The 18,690-nt window shown below is 39.8% G+C and overlaps 1 long non-coding RNA gene across 1 annotated transcript; it reads right to left on the bottom strand.

Moving 5' to 3' along the window:
- Positions 1–201: 201 nt before the first annotated feature.
- On the bottom strand, positions 202–16,869 carry LOC138813570 (uncharacterized). Its single transcript, XR_011367851.1, has 3 exons — positions 16,725–16,869; positions 2,976–3,131; positions 202–390 (listed from the first exon to the last, which is right to left on the bottom strand). It is a non-coding gene; the product is annotated as an uncharacterized lncRNA (long non-coding RNA).
- Between the last annotated feature and the right edge of the window lie 1,821 nt (positions 16,870–18,690).

The following is an 18,690-nucleotide window of genomic DNA, read 5'->3' as shown; positions in this document are numbered from 1 at the left end:
CTTTTCTCTCTTCTTCCTTCCTTCCTTCCTTCCTTCCTTCCTTCCTTCCTTCCTTCCTTCCTCCCTCCCTCCCTCCCTCCCTCCCTCTCTCCCTTCCTCCCCCCCTCCCTCCCTGCCTGCCTCTGCCTCCCAATCCATCTATATACCCATCTAGTCATTTATCTATATTAATGTACATATACTAGCTCTGATGAGAAACAGAATGAGCAGAATCTGGTGTATTTTGACAGATGTTTGTGTGATGCAGACTTGTACTCTACCATATTGCATGGTGATAGCAGGAAACATTTTTGTAGGAGGCAGAGAGACCTCATTAAATCCTCCACTGACTGCTCATTGTCTGTTTCCTTCAGGAAGTCACACCATCATTTCCAGCCACAGCCTTCTTGCCTGTGTGAGAGAAGATGAATGATTTCCTTCCAGCATTGTTGTGAAGGAAGAAGCAAGCAAAATACCTGTGAGAACAGTACTAATGTATATGAACCAGCAAGTGTTCAATGCATATCATGTGTAGTAGATGTGAAAAAGAGAGAGAGAGAGAAAGAGAGAGGAGAAAAAGAAGGAAAGGAAGGAAGGAAGCAGAGAGAGAGGAAGAGAAGGAAAGGAAGGAAGGAAGCAGAGAGAGAGAGGAAAAGAAGGAAAGGAAGGAAGGAAGCAGAGAGAGAGGAAAAGAAGGAAAGGAAGGAAAGAAGCAGAGAGAGAGGAAAAGAAGGAAGGAAGGAAGGAAGCAGAGAGAGAGGAAAAGAAGGAAGGAAGGAAGGAAGCAGAGAGAGAGAGAGAGAGAGAGAGAGAGAGAGAGAGAGAGAGAGAGAGAGAGAGAGAGAGAAAGGTAGGAGTAGTATCAGAGTGGAAATTTCAGGAGTCATAATTTAGATCTGGGATGTCCTTCAAGGCCCATGTAGCCCCCTACTTCATACTATTATAAGATGGTAGAGCCTTTAAGAGGTGGGGCCTAAAGAGAGGTATTAAGTCATTGGAGGTATATCCTTGAAGGATGGTGGCCTGCTAGTCTCTCTCTCTTTTTCATTTCTGGCCATGAGTTGAACACTCCATTCCCAGACCTGCTCCTACTATAGTGTACTGTCTCACTCACAGAGCCTTAAAAGCAATGGATCTGTCCAATCCTGGGCTGCAACATGTAAAACTGTGAGCTAAAATAAGCATTCTTTCTTTATAAGTTTATCTTAGCCATTTGTTACAGCAATGAAAGGCTGATTAACTATATGTACTGTCTCTGCCCAGAAAATTCTGCTGTTTGCCCCTTCATAATTTCCTAATGAGTTTTTTCTCTTACCAGTCCTAGGACTAGAACTCAGGGCCTGGGAGCTGTCCCTGAGTTGTAGTTGTTGTTGTTATTGTTTTTTTCTGAAGGTTAGCACTATACCATTTGATCCATAGCCAAAATTTTTGGTGGTTATTTGGGGATAAGAGTCTGACAGACATTCCTGCCCAGGGTGGATTTGAACTGCAATCCTTAGATCTCAGCCTCCTGAGTAGCTAAGGTTACAGGTATGGCACCTGGCTGTGGTTTTTTTTTTTTTAAACAAACAATTCATTGAATTACCATTCAAATATTCCTTCTTCTTTGGACCTACATCTTATTCTCAGTTAAATTCAGGCCTGGTTGTTTTTACATCTTAGAACACAAACCACTTTCTCTATGATGAGCTGTTTTAAGCACATTCCCTCATTAGAAATAAGCATTTGTACTTAAAAGACTATGATATTTCACTGCCCAAATGCTGTGTTCAATTTTATAGAATCACAATACAGATTTGGGAAAGGGAATTGAATAAAGAAATCTTACTTATATTTCCTGGAGTTGTCTGAGTCCCTTCCGCCTTTCTGTGGTTCTGATGTCATCTAAGCTTTCAATATTCTAAGTTCTGGGAGTTCGTCAATTACAACTCATCATATTAAGTAAATTTATATAAAAAAATATGAACCCGAAGGCAAGTCCAAATGGCTTACACTTGAAATCCTAGCTACTTAGGAGGCTAAGATTGGAGGATTGGGGTTTGAAGCCAGCCTGGTCAGGAAAGTCCATGAGACTCTTATCTCTAATTAACCACCCAAAATCTGGAAATGGAGCTGTGGTTGAAGTGGTAGAATGCAAGCCTTGAGCAAAAAAGCTTAGGACCAATGCCCAGGCCCTGAGTTCAAACTCTAGGACTGGCACACACACACAACAAAACACATACAAACCCTGCCTGTCTAACAGAAGCATTTGTTCTTTCCTAGCATTGGTATGATTATAATATAGTATTATAATATATAATGTGACACTCATTTGTAAATTAACCACATTCTAGTTGGATATTTCCTAAGCAAAAGGTTGACAAATGATATCAAAGATAGTTTGAGTTGATGTTGGAAAAGAAAGTAAATTCAGGTAATTTTTGATATCTTCCACATTTACATTATATGACTCTTAATTAATTAATTAGTCAGTTTTTGTTCTGGTATTGGGCTTGAATTTGGAGGATCTGGCAATCTTTTTTTTTTTTTTTGTCAGTCTTGGGGCTTTAACTCTGGGCCTGAGTGCTGTCCCTCAGCTCTTCAGCTCAAAGCTAGCACTCTACAACTTGAGCTACAGCGCCACTTCTGATTTTCTGGTTGTTTATTGGAGATAAGAGTTTCACAGACTTTGCTGTTCAGGCTGGCTTTGAACCACGATCCTCAGATCTCAGCCTCCTGAGTAGTTAGGATTACAGGCATGAGCCACCAGCGCCCAGCTGGATCTGGCAATATTGCTTTGCTTTTTGCTCAAGGTTGGCCCTCTACCACTTGAGCCACAGCTCCAATTCTGGCCTTTTGGTGGTTATCTGGAGATAACCTATCCAGGTTGGCTTTGGACAGTGATCTTCTGGGCTCAGCTTCCTGAGTGGCTAGGATCACAGGTGTGTGCCACTGGCCCCTGGATGAAGAAGCATTGTTTTATGACAGATGTTTTGCAATCAGTTAACTAGATTCACCTGCTTCAGTCTTTCCCTTGGAAAGGTGAAGATGACTTGACAGCTCCATTTCTGATTCTGTTCTACTATAGTCAGGTAGGTACAAATCCAGCTTCTCCTGTCGAGTTACCATGTAGACAGGATGTACCTGTGCAGCAAGGTCCCTGTGGGTCAGCCCTGGCAAAGACAAGAAATTTCACACTGAAAGCTGGATTTGCCTTGGTACTTCTGTGACTCCTCATTCTGTAATGGTATGAATTCCTGTGGGGTATTCTGCAGAGCACAAAGATATACAATCATGCACTGCCTAATGACAGACTGCAGGTAATGGTCTCAGAAAGTTTAAACATAGCTGAAAAGTTCCCCTCATCTAGATAGCTGTCCTAATGTGATAATCCCAAACAATACTCATATTGTTGATATAAACACTCCACTGCACTGCTACTTATATAAAATATAGCAAGATAGTTATCTGCAACACATGCAACCTCATAGTGATAACAGAACACTATGTTCCTGGGCTCAACTTTTAAGTGTCACTTTGCTTATTCATATCAGCATTAGTCAGGAGACAGTGGCTCATGTCTGTAATCTTAGTTATTTTGGAGGCTGATACCTGAGGATTCAGGTTCAAAGCCAGCCAGGGAAGGAAAGTTCATGTGACTCCTATCATCATTTAACCACCAAAAGTCAGAAGTGGAGCTCTGGTTCAAGAAGTAGATCACCAGACTTGAGTAAAAAAGTTAAGGAACAGTGCCTAGGCCCTGACATCAAGCCCCAGCACACACACACACACACACACACACACACACACACACACACACACACACACACACACACACGGCATTAACTGTTAATACTGGGCTGTGTTCTCGTGGTAGCAGTTGCAAACATCTTGTAAACTTGATAATTCTCTGGATTCTATCTCTAGGCCATATTGAATCAATGGTCAAGATCAGAAGGTGTATATGAACAAGTCTAAGATACTCCTATAGTAATGCCTAACACAGATCTCACAGCAGGCCCTGTTGTTAAGTGATGAATGACATTACAAAGCATGATTCCTTGATCCCTTATGGATCCTGAGAAGGACTGCCCCACTGCATGGCTGTGATTGCTGCTGAGTGGTACAGTGCTAAGAAGCAGGTTAACATTTCAGAAGAGAAAGGAGGTCCTGGTGTTTGGATGCTTGGAGAAGGACAGAGGGAAGAGGAGGAAGAACCCTTTAATAAAGAATGAAGCTTTCCAGGCACTGGTGGCTCACACGCAAAATCCTATTTAGGAGACTGAGATCTGAGGATCACAGTTGGAAGCTAGTTGGGGCAGAAAAGTCTGTGAAACCCTTATCTCCAATTAACCACCAAAAAATAAGAAGTGGAGCTACGGCTCAAGTGGTAGAGAGCTAGCTTTGAGCAAGGAAAAGCTCAGGGGCAGCCCCTAAGTTCAAGCCTCAGGACTGACACACAAAAAAAGAAGCCTAACCAAGTATGCAAAGCAGGGAGAGGAAGTCCCTGTAGGAAAGGGGCAGAGGAAAAATGATTGCAGACAAAACAGTGTTGTGTCAAACAGGAAGAGAGGGAGACAGTGGTTTGTGCAGCCTAAAGAGTCTGTGACTCTTTCCAGATCCATACACAGAACGTGAATGTGCAGGAGAAGGGATAAGAGAAATGTAAATAATAGTGGCAATAGCTACAGCAATAAGACAAGATGCAAACATAAAGGGGATCCAAATAGGGAAAGAAAAGTAAAACTCTCCCTCTTTGCAGATGACATGATCTTGTATTTAAAGAATCCCACGGACTCCACTCCCAAATTACTCAAGCTGATTCAAAACTTTGGCAAAGTAGCAGGGTATAAAATTAACCCTCAAAAATCAATGGCTTTTCTGTATGCCAACAATGAGAAAAGTGTGGCTGAAATTAGGAAAGCAACTCCATTCATAATAGCCCCACAAAAAATAAAATACCTAGGAATTAACTTAACCAAAGAAGTGAAGGACCTCTATTATGAAAACTTTAAAAACCTGAAAAAGGGGCTAGGAAGGTGGCTCAGTGGTAGAGCGCTTGCCTTGCATGCATGAGGCCCTTGGTTCGATTCCTCAGCACCACATAAGCAGGAGAAAAAAAAAGCCAGAAGTGGCGCTGTGGCTCAAGTAGTAGAGAGCTAGCCTTGAGCTGAAGAGCTGAGGGACAGTGCCCAGGCGCAGAGTTCAGGCCCACGACCGGATCCAAAAACAAAACAAAACAAAACAAAACCTGAAAAAGGAAATCAAAACAGAACTTAGAAAGTGGCAAAAACTCCCATGCTCTCCTGGATTGGAAAGATCAACATCTGAAAATGGCAATACTTCCCAAGGCTATCTACAAATTCAATGCGATACCTATCAATATTCCAACCTCATTCTTTAAGGAAATAGAAGAGGCAATCCAAAAATTCATATGGAACAATAAAAGACCCTGAATAGCAAAAACAATCCTCAACAGAAAGAACAGTGCTGAAGGAAAATCAATACCAAATTTCAAACTCTACTACAAAGCTATAGTAATCAAAACAGCTTGGTACTGGCACAAGAACAGACCTCAGGACCAATGGAATAGAATTGAAAACCCAGAAATGAACCTACAGACCTATGGCCATCTAATCTTTGATAAGGAAGCTTAAAAGAATAGAATGGAAGAAAGACAGTCTCTTCAGTAAATGGTGCTTGCAAAATTGGTTAACTACTTGTAGAAAACTAGATCCTTATATATCACCCTGCAACCAGAATCAACTCAAAATGGATCAAAGACCTGGAATTCAAAGCAGACACTATGAAAATATTACAGGATGGAATAGGAGAAACCCTAGGTCTCCTTGGCATAGGGCCAAATTTTCTTAATAGAGACCCAGAGACACAACAAATCAAAGAAAGGTTGGACAAATGGGATTGCATGAAATTGCAGCGCTTCTGCATGGCAAAGGACATAGCTAGCAAGCTTAATAGAAAGCCCACGGATTGGGAGAAGATCTTTACTAGCCATACAATGGACAAGGGTCTCATATCTAAAATATACCTGGAACTCAAAAAATTAAATCCCCCAACAACATATCTTCAAAGAAACAACTGTCCAAAGAAGGATGGCCAATAGACACATGAAGAAATGCTCAACCTCTCTGGCCATGAAAGAAATGCAAATCAAAACAACATTGAGATACCACCTCACCCCATTTAGAATGGCTATAATCAAGAACTCTAATAACAACAGATTCTGGGGGAGCTGTGGACAGAAGGGAACCCTACTGCATTGTTGGTGGGAGTGTAAACTTGTTCAACCACTTTGGAAAGCAGTATGGAGTTTCCTCAAAAGACTCCAACATAGAGCTCCCCTATGACCCACCCAGCAATCCCACTTTTGGGCATTTACCCAAATGATCACAAACAAGACAACACTAAAGGTACCAGCACGGCTATGTTTATTGCAGTATTATTTATCATAGCTAAGATATGGAACCAACCCAAATGCCCCTCAGTAGATGAATGGATCAAGAAAATGTGGTATATATACACAATGGAATGTTATGCCTCCATCAGAAAGAATGACATTGCCCCATTCGTTAGGAAATGGAAAGGCTTGGAAAAATTTATATTAAGCGACATAAGCCAGGCCCAAAGAAACATAGATCCCCTAGTTTTCCTTATTTGCAATAACTAGTATATGTCTGAGTCAAGCAGAAAAGGTCAGATAAGTTGATGGTAGGGAAATGAACCCTAAGATATGTACTGAAATGTTTTTTTCTTTTCATGCAATTGTTTCTAACACATTTATAAGATTATTTCTTTGTTGCATTGTATGTCCCTCCCCTACAGTATAACCCCTGCTTTCACTGTATTTGACGTTGGTATAATTTGTGGAGGGGAAGGGAAAAATATTATGGGTGGACCCATTGCAACAATGAGATGTACAAGTCGTTATGTTGAAAAATGAACTTTACAACTTTGGGGGGGAGGGGAGAATTGTGTGGGGGGATGAGAAGGGATGGGAAGGGGAAACAAAGGAGGAGGCTACAATGCTTGATAAGAAATGTACTCATTATCTTGCTCATGTAATTGTAACCCCTCTGTACAGTATTTTCACAATAAAAAAATAATAGTGGCCAGTATGGAAAGAAAATCAGGACTTCAGATTACAAGCTACTCTATCCTTCATACTGTTTGATATGTGCTGTGATAGTGCCTGCATTTACTTTTATGTGAATTTTTTTGTGAAAAAAAATTGTGTGTGTGTGTGTGTGTGTGTGTGTTTGTGTGTGTATGTGTGTGTGTGTGTGTGTGTGTGTGTGTGTGTGTGTGTGTGTGTATGTATGTTGGTCCTGGGACCAGGGTATTGTAACTGAGTTTGTTTCACTCAAGCCTAGCCACCTAACACTTTTGTCTTTTTGATAGTTAATTGGAGATAAATCTCAGATTTCCTAGGCTGGCTTTGAACTATGATCATCAGATCTCAGCCTCCTGAGTACCTTAGGATTATAGGCATGAGCCACTGATGCTTAGCTGAACTTGTTTTTAAATCTCTTATTTATAATTTTTGGCAGTGTTGGGTTTGAACTCAGGGCCTCATGTTTGCTAGGCAGGCACTTTACCACTTGGGCCATGCCCAGCTCATTTTGCTCATTGTGCTCAATGAAGTCTTCCCATCTCTGCCTTCTGTCTAGGTAGGATTAAAGGCATGTGCCACCACACCTGGCTGAATTTGTGGATCTTTAAATGAAATTGTTGACATGTTTTCCTAATGTGGGTTCATTTGTAATAAGTTCACTTTTTTTGTAGTAAGAAATTTCCCCTTAAACTTTAATGAAACTAAAATGGAGGCAACTTACAGCAAGTAACTATTAATAGTGCACTCTATATGGTATCAAAAACATGACATTCTAATGACCATCATCATTAAAATGTTATTTTCTAAAGAAAGTATGCTGCTATCTCCTCACCATTTACCACTGAATATGCTTAAATGGGCCAAGTACCAGTAGCTTACCCCTGTTTTCCTAGCTTATGGGCCAAGTACCAGTAGCTTACCCCTGTTTTCCTAGCTTCTCAGGTGGCTGAGATCTGTGGATCACAAAGTCAGTCTGGGCAGGAAAGTCCATGAGATTCTTATCTCCAATTACCCACCAGAAAACTAGAAGTGGTGCTGTGGTTCAAAGTGGTAGAGCACTAGCCTTGAGCACAAAAGCTCAGGAACAGTGCCCCATGACTGGACAAAAAAAAAAAAAGATTGAAAAATGGGGATATTGGCTCATTTAGTCTGCTAATCCAGCCAATACCTAAAATCCAAGAAAATGATAGGTCTGACAGCTCTCATGAGAACTATGACGTGTCTCACCATCTGTGTGCTCCATAACTCCCGGGGAGATCGTATCTTGTTTCTTTTACTTGTGCCAGGAGGGGGGCTTGATCTCAGGGCCTCATGCTCTCAGTTGGCTTTTTTACTCAAAACGAATACTCTATCATTTGAATGCCACTTGCAGCTTTACACTGATTAATTGGAGATAAGAATAGTTGGATTTGTCTGTCCAGACTGGCTTTGAACTGGGATCCTTCGGATAGCTAGGAATACTTGTGTGAACTGCCATCATTTGGCATATAGTTTATTATGTGTCTAACATATAACTGCCTCAAGGTGAGCTAATAATAGATGCTTAATATGTTTTTGCTAATTGAATGGGTCAGTAGACTTGCCCTAAAATGAACTCTGGAAAGTTTGTCTTTCCATTGGATTGTTTTAGAACTATTGAGTTGCAACTACTAAAAAAAAAAAAAAAGTCACTAGCCAGGCACCAGTGGCTCATCCCTGTAATTCTAGCTACTCAAGAGGCTGAGATCTGAGGATTTTGATTTGAAGCCAGCCCTAGCTGGAAAGCCCATGAGATTCTTATCTCTAATAAACTACTGAAAAGAAAAAGTTATCGGCTCAAGTGGTAGAGTCCCTTGAGCAAAAAGGCTCAGGGACAGTGCCCAGGCCCTGAGTTTAAGTCCTAGGACCAGTAAACGTGCGTGCGCGCGCGCGCGCACACACACACACACACACACACACACACACACACACACACACACACACACCACTAACATATCTAATGTATCAGAACTTTCAACTTTGATGTGTTCTGCAGGGAAGCAGGGCCTGAATTCAGACTTGCTGAAGCAGGAGTTTGCCGGAATTATGAATTCAAGGAATACTTAGAGCCACCCAGAGGATTGCGCACAACCAATTTTTACGCATCATTTTATTTCTTCTTGCAAAAGAAAAGGTTCTTGGAAAAGAGACATAGGTGGTTCTTGGTAACTACTGGAAAAAGCATCTCACCAAGCTCTGGAGGGCAGCCAGGCTTTCCAGTGGAAACAATAACTCCGCACTTTCGCCATTGTAAAATCCAGGGCCACGTGCGTAAAAATCTTGCATCTGGTCTGAGATTTAGTTTTGCTACCTAGTTAGTCTGTCTGCATTTTTTTTCCTTTGAAAAGCTTAAGGCGAGCACTCTACCATTTGAGCCACAGCTCCACTTTTGGCTTTTTGGTGGTTAATTGCAGATCACAGTCTCAGACTTTGCTATGCAGGCTGGCTTCAGCCTGTGACCCTCAGATCTCAGCCTGACTTCATATTCCTGGAGAGACTGAGCATTCATGACTTTTTTATGGTGAGAGAGTGTCCCCCTGTTACATATATATGCCGACCATTGGAACACTGGAAATTAGCCTTGCCTGGATTCATTTTATGTCTCTTTGCTATCTCCTATGTCCCCATGAGGGAGAGGCTGATTTGCTACATAACTATGAATTTATTTATGTAGAATACATAGATCACTAAGTACTTAGTCTTTGTGTCTGGCTCTTTTTGTTTCATGTAATATTGATCCATTTTATTATATATTAGGAGTTTATGTCTTTATATTTCTGAGTAATAGTGTATTGTATGGACATACCAAAATCTCTTAATTCACCTTCTTTACATAGGTAGATTAATTCCAGTTTGGACAACATATGAAGAAAGATGTTTAAAAATGTTACTCTACAGTAATACTCACTGGGTACTATGTTGGCAATGAACTATACAGCTTGTGGGTAGGGATGGGAGGGAAAAACTGAGAGAGAGAGAGGGAAGAGATGACATTGTACCAAAAGAAATATATTCTTTACCTGACTTATGTAACTGTAACCCCTCTGTACATCACCTTTATAATAACAATAAAATAAATAATATATTCCAAAAATGCTGTTATGTAAGTTTTCCTGTGTCTATATTTAGTGTCTATATTTCCTGTGTCCTATATTTAGTGGTAGAATTATTTATAACTGATATTGTAAAAGTGTTTTCTAAAATGAGCATGTGGGTACACTACAGCTAGGTATGATAATTCCTATTCAAAGACCATCCCCATCAAAATGTGGCATTGTTAGTACTTCTAAAGATCTGCCCCTTGTAGAAGAAGTGTAGTGGAATCTCATATTTATCATATTGCTGATGTCTCAGTGAAGCTAAATATTTTTTTGCAAACTTACCATTTGTATGCCCTCTTTTGTGAGCTTATATCTCAGCCTTTGCTCGGTTTGAAAATTGGCTTGTCTTCCTATGAAATTCAATATTTCTCCTAGGTTGGAGAAACAAATCTCTTGCCAGAGAGATGTGTTATAATTTTCTCTCACTTACAGCTTCATATTTATTTTATTAGTGGGGTCTTTTACAGGAGAATATTTAATTCTGAAAAAAAGTGTTACTTACTAGATTTTCTTTTATGATGTTTTCTTGATTCCATGTAGTTCTTTTTTCTTCATATGGTTCCTTCTAGAATTATTTTTTTAGATTTAGCTTTTATGTTTGGGCCTTTGTTATATATTGAGCTGTGTGTGTGTATGTATGTGTGTGAGCATATATGAGTATATGTGAATGCATGAGTATGTGTATATACGTGTACATGTGTTATAAAGGAATGGTGGAGATGTTTTGTGTCATTCAGATAACTATTTGTTCTAGCATTATATTGAAAGTCTATCCCTTGTCCCTTGAATTTCATCCACAAAGAAGTGACCAGGTAAGCAATTATACATGTGTTGTTTCTTAGCCCCTGTCCTGATCTCTGATGAACATGTCTATCCATACATCAACACTACTCAGCCCAGATTATTATTGCTTTATCTTATGCATGAAATCCTTATGTCTGCTTGTAATTCCTCTATGTTTTACTTTTCTGACAATGGTTTTGGTACTGCTCAGATGAAACTAATTCTAATGATCAATTTAGAGCTATTGGTTACCTTGACAATCCCAGTTCCACTACATTCTAAGCATGGTATGTCTGTTCATTATTTAGTTTTTTTTTTAATTTAATTTAATTTTATTTGTGAACATACTGTACAGAGGAGTTACAATTACATGGGCAGGATAATGCATACATTTCTTACCAAGCATTGCAGCCTCCTCCTTTGTTTACCCTTCACATCCCTTCCCAGCCTCCCCCCTCCCCCCCAATCCCAATCCTTCTCCTTCCCCCCTCTTCCCCCCCCCCCACACCGACGTTGTAAAGCTCATTTTGGACATGACAACTTGTACTTCTCATTGTTGCAACAGGTCCACCTGTGTCCTTAAACAACTGTTTTTTCCCCATCTCCTCCACAAGTCATTATTTAGGTTTTAAATTTCTCTCAGTAATGCTTTTTCTTTAGTGTTTAGCTTCACGTTCCATTTGTGTTATGAAATGTATGCTTAAGCATTGACTGTTTTTGGACATTCTTTTGTTGTCAGGATGTAGAAAGATTTGAAAATATTGATCATCCAGGCTACATCCTTGTTAAGCTTATTTATGATTTCCAGTCATGGTTTATACATTGCCTAGGGTTTCCTCTGTTATCTAGTAGTCATGTATCTGATATCTCTATTTTACCCTACCTCCCTGGCAGGAAAGTACCAGGGAAGCAGTGCTATACAGAGGTGTTGAGAATGAATATTTTCATATCATTCTCAATCTTAAGAGTGACAAATTTAGTCTTTGGTCCATAATTGCAATGTAATTTTTTTTCATATTCTATTTTTTTTAGTTGAGAAAGCTTTATGTGTTTTCTAAGATATTTTTGATCATAAACAAAATTAAGTTTTGACAAATGCTTTTTCTGTGTTATCATTTTTTCCTACTCTGTTAATATGATGAATTAAGTTACAAATCTCTGTAGATTATTTCTCTGAATCTAGCTTCCTGAGGAAAATGTTTGGCAATTACTTTTCTAAGTGCAAATGATATCTAGTATTACACACACACACACACACACACACACACACATATGTACATAAAATGTTATTTCTGTGTTGCATCCACATCTTGGTATTTCAGAACACTGAATATGACTGGGCCTACAGTCCATCTCTACTACATCTGAACTCTATGATTGCAAGCAACTTATTTAACCTTCTGAGTTCCCATAACCCATCTTGCATATTCATGTGAGAATTAAATAGAATTATTGCTTTGCAATAGTCAGCTTTCCTCTAGTGTAGCAAACCTTAAGCCAATCCACTTAAGAGGAAGAAAAGTTTATATCCACCGTGTTACAGGTTTCACTCTACCTTTGATTGGTTCCATTGCTTTGGGGCCCATAGAAAAACAGAAGCCTGTTGGGTTTGGAGTGGTGAAGGCTGCTCACCTTTTGGGGGGATAGACAAAAGAAAAAAAAAGAAAAGAAGAGCAGAAGAGATACAGGGTCCACAGTCCTTTACCACAGTGGCCTAAGACCTCCCACTAAGCCAACCTCTGAAAGTTTCTACCACCTCCCAATAGTGCCACCTTGAGGAAGACGACTTTGGGGAAATTGATCCTTTAAGCTATAACATGCTTGCTTGTGTAAGAGTGATCCCAATGTCTCAGATACTGTTCAAGCATTGATTGGTATTGCCTGTCATGCACGAATAACATTAGCTATTATCTACAACATAGATATTTCAATATTTCAAACTGATTCATTTCATGAGAGACAAGCTTCAAGTGGGGAAATCAGTGCTAAAGCTCTGCAAATTGTGCTTTGGGTTCTAACAAGACAAGAGCTCTGTTGCTGAACCCATTTTAGGGATTAGGGTTTCTGTAGCTCAGTGGTACAACCCTTGCCTGGCCTGTATGAGGCCCTGGGTTCCATCTCCATCACTGAAAACAAATGTTAGCCCTATTTTTCTTTACATAGAGAGGTTCAAGCTACTGGAGAGGGGGCATGATTTGTCATGTCTGAAGTCTTATAACTCAGGAATTTCTGAAATATTCTCTTTTTTTTCTTTTGTGTTGGCACTAAGGCATAAGTGTTTTCAATGGGCATTTTCCTCAAGGCTACTGCTCTACCACTTGAGCCACACCTCCACTTCCAGCTTTCGAAGGTTAACTGGAGATAAGAAGCTGTCAGACTTGTCTGCCTGGGCTGGCTTTGAATTGTGATTCGTGTTAAAAATATGGAGGAGAAAGGAAGGAAACAGGCAGGACTGCATCTTTCACAGGCGAGGACTGCTTATTGAGAAAGAACCGCAAGGGCCACAGCCTTCTCTCAGGCTTGGAGACTGTGCAAAGCAGTGGGACAAGAGAAGGGTTTTTATGCGGTCTGAGCAAGGAGGCAGAGGTCAGTAAAACAACCATTAGGTCTAGGGAGGTGGGGGCTTTCCCATTGGGCCCACAATGGAATGTTTACAGCCAGACTTAGGTGACTTGCCCTGCACAATTCTGTGCATATCTCTGGTGGCTTGTCTAACTTCTGTATGCACCTGAGAAAACAGTGTGGAGGTCAATCCTCTAATCCTCAGGTCTCAGCCTCCTGAGTAGCTGAAGGTGGACTGAGCCACCTGAGCCAAACTTTTGAGATATTCTTGAAGATAGTATATATACTCTACTGAAGTCCAAAGACTTCCTTTGTGCTTGAAAAATATAATTTTGCTTCTTCTTCTTTTTTTTTTTTGGCCAGTCCTAAGACTTGACAGTTTAGGTCCTGTCCCTAAGGTTTTGTATGTAAGGATAGCAACTTACCACTTGAGCTACAGCTCCACTTCAAGATTTTTTGATAGTTTAAGTAGAGGTAAATATCTCATGGACTTTCCTGCCTAGGCTGGCTTTGAACTGTGATCCTAAGATCTCAGCCTCCTGAATAGCAAGGATTATATGTGTGAACCCAGTGCCCAGCTAATTTTGCTTTTGATAGTATTCTTTTTCCTTTCTTTCTCTTTCTTTCTTTCTTTCTTTCTTTCTTTCTTTCTTTCTTTCTTTCTTTCTTTCTTTCTTTCTTTCTTTCTTTTCTTTCTTTCTTTCTTTCTTTCTTTCTTTCTTTCTTTCTTTTCTTTCTTTCTTTCTTTCTTTCTTTCTTTCTTTCTTTCTTTCTTTCTTTCTTTCTTTCTTTCTTTCTTTCTTTTTGTAGTACTTAAGTTTGAACTCAAAACCTCATACTTGCTAGGCAGGTAATCTTACCACATAAGTCATTCCTGCTGCTGGATAATCTCTTGTTTTAGTCAAAAAGATATACAAAAAGATATAGGGAATTAAGAATTGTTTTTCCTTTTGGTGCCAGTCCTGGGCTTGAACTCAGGACCTGAGCACCATCATTGAGCTTTTTTGTTCAAGGCCACTTCTCTATCACTTGAGCTACAGCTCTCCTTCCAGCTGTTTTTGGATAGTTAATGGGAGATAAAAGTCTTGTGGGCTTTCCTGCCTCAGCTGGTTTAGAATCACAGCCCTCAGATCTCAGCTTCCCGAGTAGCTAGGATTACAAGCATGAGTCACTGGGCATTAGCCCTGAATGATGAATTAAAAAATATCAGAATTCAGGATAGAGGTGTGGCTCAGTGGTAGAGCATCTGCCGAGTAAGCATGAAGCCCTGAGTTCAAACCCTTGTCCTTTAAGCCAAGAAGTAAATATCAGAATTAAGAAAATAGTCTTTGAAGCAAGATTAAATGAAGTTTCAGAAATTTAGCAAAGATCGCTGTCTTCTAAGTCACTTGAAATATTTCTTACTATTGAATTTACCTCATGTTAGGTAGGTGACATGACACACTGAGACAGCCTTCTTCCTAACCTAATGATGCATACAGAGATCAGCTTTCTCTTGATATTTGGAATGAAAAACATCCTTGGATAACACATCCCTTCCCCCGCCCCCCATTGGGTGGTGATGGGAACCAATTGGGCAAATTCTCTACACTAGTTATACCACCAACCCTGACTCTTACACCAATTTCTCATCTTACCAGAGCTTTATAAGCAATAATGCATAGAGAATAACTCTCTTTCTCTCTGGTAAGTGCATGTGTGTGTGTGTGTATGTGTGTGTGTGTGTGTGTGTGTGTGTGTGTGTATGTGAGAAAGAGACACACACTGTTACACACAATGGAACAGATGTTACTTTGCTTCAAGCAGCTGACTTTCAGCTGTCAACATTCAGATGATCTGAATTATCTAATGTTCAATTAACTTTTCTCTTTCAGGCAGTTATCTTTAAGATAAGAGTTTTTTCCTCAGTAATCTTTGATCTCTTTTAGGTTCCTTTTTTCTTTTTTTTTCAAAAGAAAATGGCTTTTCAGGCTGAACAGGTTTAGAGTAGAGTGATTTTAATTTTTCTGGCTAATACAGGAATGATCTGGGCCTCAATAAGCCAAGAAGAAAAAAAATAATCAGCTAATGGAATCCTAGTCATTAATTAAACTCCTCACCTATTAAAAGGAAGTTTCCAGAATTCCTTCTTCTGTAGCAACAGAGCCATCAAATGACAAAGTAAGCTCCAGGACAGGAAACCTAGTCTAAGCTAAGGACCACCCTCCTCTCTGAGGCTCACCAGCTGGGGGACAGTCACAAAGCTCTGGGCCTCAGTTCCTTTGTCTGTAAAATTAAGATGTCTGATAAGATGGTCTCTCTGATATCCTTTAGCTCTAAAATGCCCTCAGTCTCCGATTTCAATAGATCTTTTGGAATCAGTGAGTTCTACCTAATCAGAACCTAAATCTGCAAATACACTGAATTCATTGTTTAGAAAAATGTTTACTATGGCCTGCCAAGACAGTCAGAGAGAGAGAGAGAGAGAGAGAGAGAGAGAGAGAGAGAGAGAGAGAGAGAGAGAGAGAGAGAGAGAGAGAGAGAGAGAGAGAGAGAGAGAGAGAGAGAGAGAGAGAGAGAGAGAGACTAGCTTCAACATCTATTAAATATTTTCATTGCAGTGGGCATTTAAGTTGAACCTTAAAATAATTTGGGAGAATATTTTAATTTGTCTGATGTTTTCTTTTGAAATTTTTAGTTTTCTTTACCCCAAAAGCCTTTACAAACTTTTTTTTGCAAGTAAAGATGTCTAGTAGAACAAGAAATTGATGAGTAATATTTTACTACAAGAGAACAGCTGAAAAATGTAAGAAAAGACTCAATTCCATGATACCTGTCATTGCTCATCTTTCACTGTTATATACTCAGTAGGAGTGCATAGATATTAAAAAAGCAATGACTGTGAAGGAATCTGTATTTACAAAGAAATATTTCTTGGGTGGTCAGATTAAAGGAATTTTCCTACTTGAGAACCTTTCTGTAATCTGAGTAATGATAACACATAAGGCACACCTCTTACTGGATTAATTTGGCAAGGTTAACAGGATATTTTAAAAGGGCTCTGTGGAGGAAAGGCAGTTATAATATTCAGTTCATATCCAGTGAAACTAGGAAGATTGAGGGGAGTGTTTGGGTTGGGAGGGCTGGGGGAGAATAAAGGGTTGATATTGATCAAGATGCATTGTACTTACTTATAAACTGATGTGTTGAATGTTAACCCCTTTGTACATCTACATAAAGTGAATAAAAATGTATACCAAAACAAAACAAAGCAACCACAAAAACCCAACTCTGCTGGTCTGTCCTTGGGTGTGTCAAGGTGGAAGAGAAAATGGGCAGGGTCTGATAGGGCAGTTACTGTGGAAATGGATGAAGCTGAGCTGATGTGTCATAATTGGATGGCAGTTGTAGTCAGGTGTTGCATCATTGATCTTCAAGGTTCTCAGAACCAAACGAAGTAGAAGTACATAAACATCACTCAGGAGAAATGGATAGTAAAAAAAAAAAAAAAAAAAAAGTTTGCTTTAGGGACTCAACACTTGTAAAACCATAGTAGTACTAGTAATATGCTAGAATTTGGCTATGGTTCATTTCCTAAAGCTTCCCGAGTCCCTAGCTTTGTGATGGCGATTTAAAAGATGGAATTTGATAGGAGCCAGTGGTTCACACCTGCTATCCTAGCTACTTAGGAAGCTGAGATCTGAGGATGGCAGTTCAAAGCCAGCCCCTGCAGGAGTTAACCGTCAAAGAGCTAGAAGTAAAGCTGTGATTCAAGTGGTAGAGCACTAATCCCAGAACAAGTGCACGTGCGCGCGCGCGCGCACACACACACACACACACACACACACACACACACACAAACCCAAAGCAATAAAAAAGAGGTAGACCTTCTGTGAAGTGATTAGATTATTGGGAGCTCCACCCTTATTTAGGAATCAAGGCTGGTGTCCTAGAATACTTGAGGTCTTCTAGAACTGGATTCATTGCTGAGAAAGACAGCTGTTACAAGTTCAGTATCATCAATGTATTATGTTTTCTTCTTCTCCTTCATACTTGCACATTTGCTCATCTTTAAGTTGTTTTTAAACTTAAAAAATATTTTATGTCATAGTTTTGGAGATTATGTGGTTGTACAAAGGAGTTGCCAGTTTATGAATCCCTATTCCTTCCCTCAATTTTATTAATTTTGCAGGATATGGATTGAACTTTATGACTGCATTCTCTCCCCTTTCCTCTCTCCTCCTGATCCCCCTCCCCCTTTCCCATACCCATTTCCTGGTGTTTACTTTGTTTAACTGTCTCGTACCTGTTCTGACCCACGTGGCAGCTCTCCCCTCATCTTGTCAGATGCTCAGATGTCCTCTTGAAGCTGTTAACAGATGTAGCCATTCCATCACAAAATCTCCCGCTTTCCAGAACTGTGAGCTAAACAAACGCGTTTCCTTATAAGCTCACCAGCCCCAGGTCTTTTTGTTATAGCAACACAATCCAAACAAAGACACAGCAGGAGATAATTAGCAGTCATCAAACTCCCTACCAAATTGGTTTCCTAATTACACACACATTTGGAATGTGGATTACAGTTGGATTTTCAAATGGCATTAAATCTATGCATTAGATCTAGTGTTGAATGACAGTAGGTTTGAGCCTTCATGTAATTAGAGTGCATGCTAGTGAATGAATTCTAGTCTTTGGATCTTGGCACCAGGACTTCAGTGGGCACCATGAGTGAAGGAGAGTAAGGATGTATAGAAGCTGGTATCCTATATTCTGTCCAGATAGGACCAAACACGTGACTGTTAGCAGAAACAGGGTAGGTTGTAATAGTTTTGATAAACTAAAATGCTAAACCTGTCCTTGAGAACTATTTTATAATTTATGAGTCTCATCACTTTTCTCTGCCCTACTTTTCTCCTGCAACACATTTTTTTGATTCATAGATTATTTAGGTCTCTTGTTAATGGGCAGCAGAATAAGGTCTTTATTCCTGATGACTTTATTTAGTTTATTAATTATTTCTCTGTCTCACAGGTACAATCTCACTCTGCATACCTGCTTGTCAAATCAGAAGATGATCATGGTTGTCTGGTCTTTTTGGTAGTCCTCTTCCTGAAATTCGTTGGTATTGGTGGAGGATATTTATTTATTTGATGCCAG

Source organism: Dipodomys merriami, unplaced genomic scaffold (assembly GCF_024711535.1).
Source record: "Dipodomys merriami isolate MVZ:Mamm:240054 unplaced genomic scaffold, mDipMer1.0.p SCAF_6, whole genome shotgun sequence".
In the NCBI taxonomy this organism is placed as follows: Eukaryota; Metazoa; Chordata; class Mammalia; order Rodentia; family Heteromyidae; genus Dipodomys; species Dipodomys merriami.
This window is presented reverse-complemented; position numbering and strand designations above follow the sequence as displayed.